Genomic DNA, 11,738 nt, shown 5'->3' with positions numbered 1-11,738 from the left:
TCCCAAGAGTCTCAGTGGCTTGTATAGCCCTGAATCAGAAGTGGACTGGTAGCATCAGTCAAAATGGGCAGTTGTTCACAGTGACCCCATGTGGTTACAGGAGGTAATGACAATCTCAGTGCATCTTGCGTTCCTGTGTCAGGGGCGGCCTAGACAAATGCTGAACTTCTTCCTAGTTTGATATCTGAGAGTTTGCTTAGATTATTTTGGTGGTGGTGGTGGTGGTGTTGCTGCTGTTGTTGAAATGAAAAAGAAAAATAGAGCTATAATTTCCCTTGGCATAAATAATTTAAACTGGGTTGTGTTTTCTAGTTGCTGTTGTTCCTGTTGCTGCTGTTGCTACTGCTACTGCTGGTGGTGGTGGTGATGACAAGGACGACAACGACGACGATGACGATGACGACAACAATGACGATGATGACGACGACAACGACAACGACGAAGACGACGACGCTTGTAATCATTTTCATGGAAATGTCCATGCCTGTAAACATTATTGAGGAGGAAATCGTGGTAAAATTCTGGAACTCAGTAGACGATCGCAGCTATCCTTGTTAATGTGGGAGTCGGGGCTTGTATGTCCTGTCTAATCCAGAACATTTATTCTGGATCTCACCAGCCCAGAAACACAACCAGCACAGAACCCAAGAGCCCTGCATAGCACAGGTTTGAAATGCCTTTGTGACTATGGAAATCTGTTGGAGGTTCTCCTTTCAAGGTGATATCACCACATTCTGTGCAGATCAGAGGCATCTTTAAGAATATGGACAGGGAATGCCGAAGTTGGGGACAGAAGAAATGGGCTGAAAATTTTTTCTCCAAAAGACCGTGTAACCTTTTGATAAAGGTACTGTAGTGGGAGATGTTAGTCAGAACTTACAAGAAATAGATGGGTCTGAATTTAGTTCTAAATACTATTTGTGAATCATTATTTAAAAAAATACATATATTACAGGGGTAACTCAGTTTTAATCTCTTGTAAATGTGTTTATCATTACAACGTTCTAAACACTTTTCTCTTGAAGAAGTTCTTTTATACCTAATTTTATCCCTTAAGCCCAGTTTATGAAGCTTATTTTAATTGAAATTCTACCACAGAGAAGAAAATTTAAACTTATGATGAAAAATCATGTTTCTAAGCTAATACTTAGGGGACATCTGGCAAAAGAAATTTTTACAGAAAACTACCCAGCATTTCTTCTGGATTTCAAACAAAACAACTCTCTAAGCATTCTCCAAGTAAAAGCCTGCTGGAATACATTATTTTTAACAAAAAAAAATGGGATTTAAGCATTTTAATGAGTTTAATATCTTCAAGGTATTTTTTTAAAGAAAATTTGGGATAAAAATGAAACAGGAACATTTGCAATTTAACCTGGGTTTCTTTCAACAATTCTAGAGGGAAATTTTTAGTATAAAATAAAACATTTTTTAACCAAAAAAGAAAGGGCTCTGAGTTTAAGTAATATACTTGCTACAGCAGCCACAGGTGAATCTTCAGTAGGGACCGGAAGGAAAGATGACGTTGCTGGTAAAATGCTGAAACCCCACCCTGTAACCCATGAATGTGGGCTTGGCAATTGTTCCACCTCAGCATCCCCTGGTAACAGACATGAGATGCAGGCTGACTCCCTGCTACAGAGCGTCAGTTTTGGTGAGGTAGCTCCCCTGGTTTTAGGTTGAGCTCCATGTCAGGGACTGAAGTATAAGCAACCAGCAGTCAGCAAGGGAAAGCCAGGGTTCTATTGGAAGTGGTGGTCAGCAATACTGTCACCAGAGAGCATCGGCAGTAAATGTAGGAGACTTAGGAAGCAGTGTGAACCCACACAGTGGAGGTCTGCAAGCACATTGGGGCCTAACAGTATCTCACCAACTCAATGATCAGGTATCTGAATGGAGACCCACATTCTTTAAAAGGCAGAAAATATTTAAAATATTTGAACAAGAAAAAAAGGATGGGTGCTAAATGAGGAAACTTTTTGGTTATGCTATGGAGAAACTCAAACAATTGACAAGCTCGTGCTCTGATGAATGCAATGATGATTGGGTTAACATTAAACAAGTCCCATTATGATTTTAGAGGAGACAGCTAGGAACTACCTTAATACAAGAGCAGGGAAGACAGAATTTTCCATACCTCCCTATTTGCAAGTCCATCCCCCTCAAGCTGCGTCTAAGAAAGTATCATATAATAGCACACAGCTGTGGCCGAGTGTCCATCTTCAGGTTCCTTGCCCCTCCCTCTCAGCCCAGAACACAAACCTGAGAATTAAATGAACCAATGGGGAGAGGGGGAGAGCAGTCGGCATGACCCAACTATTCAAATGAGTTTTTCCTCCCTTTCTTGAGTCCAGGTTCAGCAAGGAGCCATCCAAGAGAAGCATTTTGCTTGCTCAACTACAAGACACTCTAGACTCTTCTTATCTCACTAGGCAGAGGTAAACAGTCATTCCTCCATGTGCTACTTGAGGGAAATACAGAATGCAAAGATGGGGTTGTCAGATAAACAATAAGATGGAGGAGAATTTATTACCCTGAAGAAATTATCATTCACTGTTTCTGTGTTTTGTTGTTGGAACCAGCGACCTGGAGAGACCAACAGAATGGAGAGCTGGTGGCAGAGGGCACAGTGATAATGGGCGGGAGAACAGCTGGACTTGACCCCTCATGCGGTGCTTCTCAAGACCCTCCTGACACTGAAGAGGTCCAGTGCTAAGAGCCTGTGGAATGGGATCTCCAGGGAGAACTCTGTGAATGCTAATGAGGAAAATAAGAAACTCTGGAGGGAGACAGGAGGGAGAGAGAGAAGCCATGGCAGGACAATAGAGGCTGACAAAGATCTCGCTCTGTGTATTTGCAGGTTGTTATCAATGTTCTTAAGGGATGGATGGTACTGGGCTTTGTATGTTTAAGTGGGCAATTATATCTTATCAGTTGGATCTAAAAAAAAAAAAAAAAGAAACTCTGAGGGGCTCCAAAATTTTTTTCCTGCACATATTTCTCCCAAAGAGCTGTTATTTAAATATTCTTGCCCAATATAAAAGCACAAGAGCCGGAAATGGGTTTAGGAGTCTTTCCTTTGCAGCAAAAATGAGAGAGAGATCGATGGGACAAGGTAGTAAATGACAATTCACTCAAAGAATTGCTCCTGTCTAAAGGAAAGCAGTGGAAGAATTTTCCAGAGGTGCTTGTCCCCTGTTAGACAAGGACTTTTCTAGAGCAATGACTCCTGCCTAGACTGTAATCTTCAGCTTGGACTTGTGAGCCAAGTAAAAGGTACTTGGCAGAAGCTCAAAGAATCCCTTTTCTTTAAGCAGGATGCTTCAAATAAGGCAGTAAGGGTGGGGAGTGCCTGGCCTCACCCTGAATTATCAAAGCTAGAATCAGAGGGGACCAAGAGGATGTTATGTCAAACATTCTGGGTACCTATCCAAGGGCATGTAAACCATGATCAAGAGGCAGAAGTTATAAGAACAACATTCATCTACATCAGAGCTAAAATCAAGTGTATTTGGGGTCCCACACAAATAAGAATTAATAATTATTCAGTCGATAAGCCTTCCTTCTCATATGGTTTCACTATAGCATTAGTTACATATTTAAATTACAATCAAATGCCAAAAGCAAAAACCACAGAAGAATAATAGACACATTTTTACTTCATCAAATTAAAAATCCTTTATGCTCCCATGGATATGGTCAAAGTATGAAGTAGTACTTCTGTTATGGAAGAAATATTTAAATGTCTTTAACCTTCCAAGGAACTTGAATACTTACTATATGGAGAGATCTCACAAGTAAATAATAATAAAAAAAAAATCACTCAGTAAATGATTTGGCAAATGAGCCCAAAGTATGAAAATGGCCAATGTGTTCATTAGAAGATAGTTAACATCTTTAGCTGTCAAGAAAAATGTGAAATGAAATCACAATATCAGTGTCACACACATTTAGACAGCAAGTAATAACAGGTAGTGTGAGCGCAGAGAAAGTGGCACCCTGGTGTGATGCCTGTGAGGCCCCAGGTAGTGCAGTTGCCTGGAAAAACAACACATAGTTGCTAAATGAACCAAAAATTCAACCCTTCAACATTCACCTAATGGAATGAAAATGCACATCACACAAAAAACTGAATCGTATGCTGCCTGTGATATCAACCTTAGCAAAAATTGCTCATTCTTATATATCATATACAAAACACTATTCGGGTCTCAGGTAGAAAACCCTAAGGAACCCAAATACACACCTAGAAAACACAACCCCCTATCAGAGTTAATAAATGAATTTAGAGAAGTTTCAGAATGAAATAATCAGCATATAAAAATCAGTAGTGTTTCCATATACTAATTATAAACTATCATGGAAATAATCTCCTGATATCAAAAAATAGGAATAAATTTGAACAATGAAGATGAAAGATTTTACACTTAAAAATATAAAACACTGATAAAAGAAGACACGAATAAATGGTAAGATATCATATGTCAGAGTCTCTATTCTAAGAATGTCCATAGTATTCAAAGTGATCTACATCATCTCTACTTAAATCTGAATGGCATTTTCATATGAACAGAAAAATAACCCTACAATATGAATAGATTACAAAAGGCAAACTAGCCAAACCATCTTGAACAAAAAAAGTTAAAGCGCCATGCTGCCTGACTTCAAAATACGTGACAGAGTGATGTAATCAAACCGCCATGAACCTGCAGCAAAACAGAAATATGGACCAATGGATCAGACTAGAAAGACCAAAAATAAAACCATAAGTTGATGGTCAACTGATCAACTAAAGTGTCAAGAAGATGTAATGGAGAAAGGACAGTCTCCTCAATAAATGGTGTTAAAAAATGGATGCTCACATGCTGAATTCTTAACTCTTGGCATGTACAAAAATTAACTCGAAACAGATTAAACACTTAAATATAACACATGAGCCTAATCCTGGTAGATGAGGACATAGAGAAAAGCTATGCAGTGCTGGCCTGACCCATAAATTTGGGGACATGGCTCTAAAGGCACAAAGAAGAGCAAATGCAAACAAATAGGATTTTATCCAACTAGAGGGTTTCCATGCAGCAAAGATGACAAGGAAGTGAAGAAGATTGGAGAAAGGGGGAAATATCTACAGAATGGACATCTAACTCAGGGTTAATCGCCCCAGTGTAAAAGGAATTCAAAAACTACAATAGTAAGGAAATGACCCAATGTTAAAATGACTTCGGAGTTCTGCTGGGCATTTCACAAAAGAAGATGAATAAATAGCAGGTATATAAACAAAACGTTTATCACTATTCAAAAAGGAAATGCGAATTTAAACCATAAAAAAGGGTCTCTCCTTACCATTAGGTGGTCTACTATCACAAAGGCAAAAGATGGCTGTGGGGTGGAGGGGGTATCCTAGAAATCAGTGGAACCACTATAGCAAATAATCTAGAGGGTATTCACAAGCCTGGAAACAGAAACACTACCTGCCACCAAGCTCAGTTCTGGGTACACAGCCAAGGGACATGAAGCCAGTCGAACTTCACATCCATGTTCAATGCAACACTATGTGCAACTGCAAAGAAACCGAGGTAACTAAGTGCCCATCAAATGAAGAGCAGAGGAAGGAAATGGGAGTGTGTGTGTATAGAACAGAAGTCGTTCCCACGAACGAGAAAGAAAGAAAGAAATCTGATTATTTGCCCTGCATGAATGAACCTGGAGAACATGGTACTGATAGTTCAGGCATATAAGGACAAAGGCATGTAATCTCGTTTGCACCCGGAATCCAAAGGAGAGACTAGAAGAGTGAATCCCAGAGACAAGAGATGAAGAGTTCAGTGGGAATGGAGAGGATCAGTCAAAGGGTACAAAACTCTGTTTAGATAGTGAGGATAATTCTATAATTTTATAGTATGGTAGCTGTATAAGTTAGGGTTGCTATAGCTGTGATTAACACTAATGTAAAGCAACTTGGAAAGGAGGAGTTGATTGGCCTACATCACTATAGGTCATCATCTAAGGAAATTAGGGCTGGAACGAAAGACAGGAAGCTAGGTTTAAAGCAGAGACCATGTTTTTGAACAGAGAACACTGCTGCCTTGCTCCTCATGGTGTGCTCAGTCTGCTTTATTATACAACTCAGGACCACTGTCTTAGGATAACACCACTCACAGTGGACTATGGAGATGTCAAGGCCCTTTGGGTCCTATTTAATGTCATATCAATTATCAATATTAATAATTAACTAAGACAATGCCCTACAGAGTTGCCTGAAGGCAATATGAATGGAGGCTTTTTCTTAATTAAGGTTCTTCCGCTCAGACGACTCTTAACTTGGGTCAAGTTGACAAAAAAACTTGCCAGTACAAATGTCCTTTGTCAACATGACACACAAACACATCGCTATTCAACTACAACCTTTCCTTTCTCATTTGTTCCCAAAACATGTTAATATTAATGTCTCATTAAAAAAACATATTCCAAACCTTGAAAGTTGCATCATCTTTAAAATTTCAAATACTTTAAAAGTTGTCTCTCCATTTATGTAGAGAGAAAGAGTTTAGATTGAGACTCCCACCAGGTCCTTCTCCTCAGAGCTTGGGGGTCCCACAAAAGAGGGGGCAGGAAGACTATAGAAGTCAAAAGGGATAAAGGATAACAGGAGAATACAGCCCACTGACTCAACTAAGCAGGGCTCACATGGACTCACAGAGACTGGTTTGGCAAGCCTGGGGCCTACAAGGATCTGCACCAGGTCCTCTGTGTATTTGTTGTGGCTGTCAGCTTGGTGTTTCTATGGGACTCCTAACTGTAGGAACAGGTATGCCTCTGACTCTTTCTCCTGCTCTTGGGATTCCTTTTCTCTTGTTGGGTTGCCTTGTCCAGCCTCAGTGTAAGGGTCTTTGCTTTGAATTGTTGTATTTTATTTTGTCCTCTTTGGTTATTGTCTCTTGGAGGTCTGCTTTTTTTCTGAAGGGAGATAGATGAGGAGTGGATCCAGAGGAGAGTTGACATTGGAGGGAGCTGGGAGGGGAAGAGGGACAGAAAATGTGATTGGGATGCAATGTATGAGAACAGAATCCATTTTCAATATTCAAAAAGTTCTGTTTCTCCAAAATTCTAAAGTCTCTTCACTGTGGGTTCCTGTAAAATCAAAAATATATTAAAAGAAGATTTAAAAAAAATCCAAGTCATGGTTACAATTTTAAAAAGCAGAACAAAAGTTTAACCGTGTAAAAGTTTAGTACTTGAAGCCTGAGACTTGCTTGAACCCTGGACTCCAATGGCTTTGGCAGCTCTGTTTCTCTAGCTCAACTACTCACAGCAAAAACTGCTTGTCTCCTAGAAACAGGATGGCTTCATCCACTGCTGCTTCTGTCCTTGGTGGTCATCCCATGGTACTCTAATCATGACCACTTCAATCCTGGGACTTCTAGTGCAACTAAGGGTGTACCATCACCAATGGCCTCTCCTGGCTTTTCGTGGTGCCAAGCCTCAGCTGCTCTCCAGGACTCCTTCCTATATTCGAAACCATTACCACCTGTGAGATTCTTTGATGTTGCCAAATTTGGCTGTCAGCAGGAGGTACAGCCTTGGCTTCTTCTGGACAACAGCTTCTGTGTGTTGGCATTGAAGAGACATTTAACTAGAAGATTTCACTTCAGTGATGTTGGTTTCTTCTTAAGTACAGCATTCTTCAGCCCCAGCTGACCAGAACCACAGATTCTTAATGGGAAATATCAAACAACCCCAAATGACTAAGAGACTCTCAAAACTTCCCTCTGAAACATCACAAGCCAGGCATTCATCATCCGTAGGGCTTATCATTCTTATGTTCCAACCTCCCTACAACAGCCCACTGAGCTCTGAACACACAAAGGATTTTCCATCCCTTAGTTTAAAGGCCACCACAGTCTTCCCAAAAGCATGTGGTCCAGTCTGTCAGCAAGAGTCATGGCACCATGAAAGGTACCAATTTCTGTCCTAGTGAGGCTCTCTATTGCTGTGGTGAAATACTATGAGCAAATGAAACGAGAGAGTTCATTTTGCTTACGCTTCCGCATCACAGTCCTTCCTTGAAGGAAATCAAGGTAGGAACCTGGAGTCGAGCAGAGGCCATGGAGGAATATGCTTACTGGTTTGCTCCTTGTGGCTTGCTCAGCCTGCCCAGAGATGGCAGTTCCTCCCATGGGCTGGGTCCACTCAAATCAATCATTTGTTTAAAAAAAAAAATGCCCTACAGACTACCTATTGGCAGTCTGGGTGGAGACATTTTCTCGCTCCTCTCAAATGACTCTAGTTTGTGTTGAGTTGACAAACAAACAAACAACACCAACAAAAATGACTAGCCAGCACAATAACTAATCATGATAATGAATTAAAATAAAATAATTTTAAAATTATTGAATGTAGACTTTAAATACTTTTACCATAAAAACATAAATAAGTATGTTTGGCCAGTGAGATTGCTCAGCAGGTAAAAGTGCTTACTGACAACCTAATTTGGATCCCCAGGACCCATGTTGTGGTAAGACGGAAAGAATCAACTTCTTCTGACCGCCACACAAATGTCATGGCATATGTGCACACATGCACATGCAACTAGATAAACAAGTATCGTAAAAACAAGGATGTTAAGGAATGTACATGGTAATTAGTGTGATGTACATTTCAAAATATAAACATATATTGATATATAGCTTTATCTGGCATAAATATATTCAGTTCTTCTTAAATTATGCCTCGGTGTACCTGGAAGAAAAATTAACAAAATATAAACAAACCATCTAACTGAAAAATAGATCAACAGAATGTGGTGTCTGTGTAAAATGAATTTTTTAGCAATGATTCAAAAGAATGAGTTATAGAAGTAGGCTATACTATACGTGAATCTTCAAGTCATAATAAATGTATGAAGGCAATGTGACTGCACACTGTCTAAATCTAGTGATATATATTTTCTCTACATATACATTTCCCTATTCTAAACATCAGTGGTTGTTCAGTGGTTGTTACAGTTGAGAGGGTGCAGTTCCATGGAAAATCAGATGTGCCTGTCTGCTAATGAGTTTAGAGGTAGTTTAAGTGGATTGCATTGTATATAAATTCTATTTCAGTAGACATGTTTAAATAGAAGGTAACAATGATGTCAGAAAACCAAAAAGACAGATATCAGTATGGACTATTCTTTCTTTTTTTTTTTAAAGAAATCCTGAGTTTCTATGGTATGTAAATGACCATCAACGAAATTATGAAGAAAATACAAAATAAAATGTGGCTTAAGCATTTTTGGTGCATTTGATCGAGGCCTGAGAAACAAAGAGAAGTTAACGGCATTTTCCTTCCAGCACAGGCATTTTTAAAATGGAGGAGAACAATCAAGTTGGTTAAAATTAAAGTCTTAATTGTTCAGCCCTTGGCTATATTTCGCAAAGACTCATAAGCACATGCCTGTGATTAGAATCTTGAGAGAATACCAAACAAACACCTTGCCAAGGGGTGGTTCTGGACAGAATTAAACCCTACCCTTTCAGATGAATATTTATTTATCATTGTCCAGTCTTTATTAGAGAAAAGCTTAGTATATTAAAAAGTTTCTAACGTTTTAACTGTTGTTCTATCATGTCAAAAGTGATCACCATCAAAAGACTTCATCTTGTCAAATGAGGTTCAGTCAGAGGACTGTCTCTTTATAACTTTGTACTGGAAATTCTATCTAAACAAGAGGTGGACTCTTGCTCATTCTTACCAGTTAGGAACAACCAGGGCATCGTAGTTCAGTGAACAACTGGACACTAGCCAAGAGAAGCTGACATTTCGGCAGAGCTTACAACACAATGTTTAACTCACTGGGGAGATTTAAGGCAGCACAATTGGTCTCAAAATTGTGAGAGCAAAGTTGTCAGGGAAAAGCATGCCTTCGCAAAGAAACACCTACTGACAATCAAAGAGGTGGGAGGGAGGAGGGGGCGGAGGGGGAAGTGTGCATGTCAGGTCTCAAGTCAGCATAGGGAGAGAATTACTCTGACTGACTTGGTTGTCATGTGTAAATTGGCTCCTTGCAAATTTTCAGAGGAGCAGTTTCCAAAGTCTTCAAGCCAAATAAATGAATGGTTTAGTTGGAGAAGGAAACAGTTTTCAATGTGTGCATATAATATACATGTATATCTACAATATGCAGACTTATTTATATATTTTTGAAAATATATTTATGTACTTTATGGTTATCTTGCATTTCATCTATACACCACAATTTTAAGCCTGACTACTATAGTCATATATACCTATATATCTAGATATAGATATAGACGTAGATATCTAGATGTCTCTCCAACACACCCTAAGTAAATCTTGAGTACAGAAAAAGCCACATTGTCTAAATTGACTGTGTCTCCCCACATACAAAGAGAGAATCTACTGTACTTTTTCTCACACACCTTCCCCTCATTCCTCCACCACATACTCTCTCCAGTCGCTAAGAGGAAAGACACAGCACTCTCTTGGTTATGTGAGATGTAAAATAAATGCTATGGAAAGCAACAAAGTGAAAACTAATCAGAGGGTTGTCTCTTTATAATTTTGTATTGGAAATTCTATCTAAACAGTGGTTTTGCTCAAAGACAGAAATCTGGGGGTCTCTATGAGGAGTGTTTTACTTCTCAGTAGGAGTGGCTCTCACACCTGGCTCAACGCTGCGAAAAGCCACACTCTCTTGAACATCATTTTAGCATCTCTAATTATCGCCCTTCTGAGTCTCAACAAAAGGGAAGTGCTCACACTCATGTAATCTAGAGAAAAGCACTGATTGGACTCAGAACTAGACAATAATTGGTTTGTACCTCCCTTGGAGGTGCTAGGTAGACAATGGGTACCCCCAGCATCCTTCATTAGCAAGTGTGAACAGTGCCCCAGTTCCTGAGTCTTTAAGGAGAAGCCAGCTTACCTCTTTGACCAGTATCCAACCCTGCAACGGGTTATGATGCAGACATCACATCCCACAGTGCCTCTCACACCTGCAGCAGGAGCGCCTTCAGGCCTTCCCTGCTGCCTCTGCTCAGCGGTTCAGTGCAAAGGCTATAAAACTTGAAATTGCATGAGAGAGCCCTTCCACCTGCAACTACGAAATGATTTAGCCAGCATAGCTCTGAGGATGAACTCAGAACAGAACCCACTATTCAGAGAGAGAGTCTGCTCTGGGCAACTTTGAGAAGGAAATAAAAAGGAGATTATGATTAAGCCTCTAAATGACATGATAGTTTAAAAATAAGCACAGGACCAGGTCAGCCCAGTGGATGCTAAAATGAAATAAGAAGGTAGTCATTTTTACAAGCCAAGATACTGGAGAATTCTTCTTTAATAATTGGGCAATACTGTCTATGAAGAAATATTTTGAGCAAAGTTTTTAAGTAGAGGAAAGGAAAGGATTCCAAAATTTTTTTAACATTGCCTGTGGGAATTTCTGGGAAACCGAGTCATCTAGCCATCTCCGTTGGGGAAGAACATTTCTTATCATTCATCAGTCATTCCATAAAGGTCTCAGGTTCAACGGCTTGTTGCAATCAGGAAAACAGAAGCAAGCAAGAAGAACACATACAGAACTTTACACATGGCAGTTATTAGCTGCTGCTGGACAGGGTTAAAATTCAGTTATCTCCACCTCCCCAATGCCTTGAGTTCTTAGATATATTGCAAGGGAGAGGGGGAGTTCAATATTCGGTAGTTTGGGGAATTTCCATCACATAATCACATTA

The 11,738-nt window shown here is 39.7% G+C and overlaps 1 long non-coding RNA gene across 1 annotated transcript; it reads left to right on the top strand.

The window, feature by feature from the left end:
• The first annotated feature begins 354 nt into the window (after positions 1-354).
• On the top strand, positions 355-2,853 carry LOC102547539 (uncharacterized). The gene is made up of 3 exons (XR_360046.5): positions 355-847; positions 2,355-2,438; positions 2,583-2,853. It is a non-coding gene; the product is annotated as an uncharacterized LOC102547539 (long non-coding RNA).
• The last annotated feature ends 8,885 nt before the right edge of the window (positions 2,854-11,738 follow it).

Source organism: Rattus norvegicus, chromosome 15, assembly GCF_036323735.1.
Source record: "Rattus norvegicus strain BN/NHsdMcwi chromosome 15, GRCr8, whole genome shotgun sequence".
Classification (NCBI taxonomy): domain Eukaryota; kingdom Metazoa; phylum Chordata; class Mammalia; order Rodentia; family Muridae; genus Rattus; species Rattus norvegicus.
This window is presented reverse-complemented; position numbering and strand designations above follow the sequence as displayed.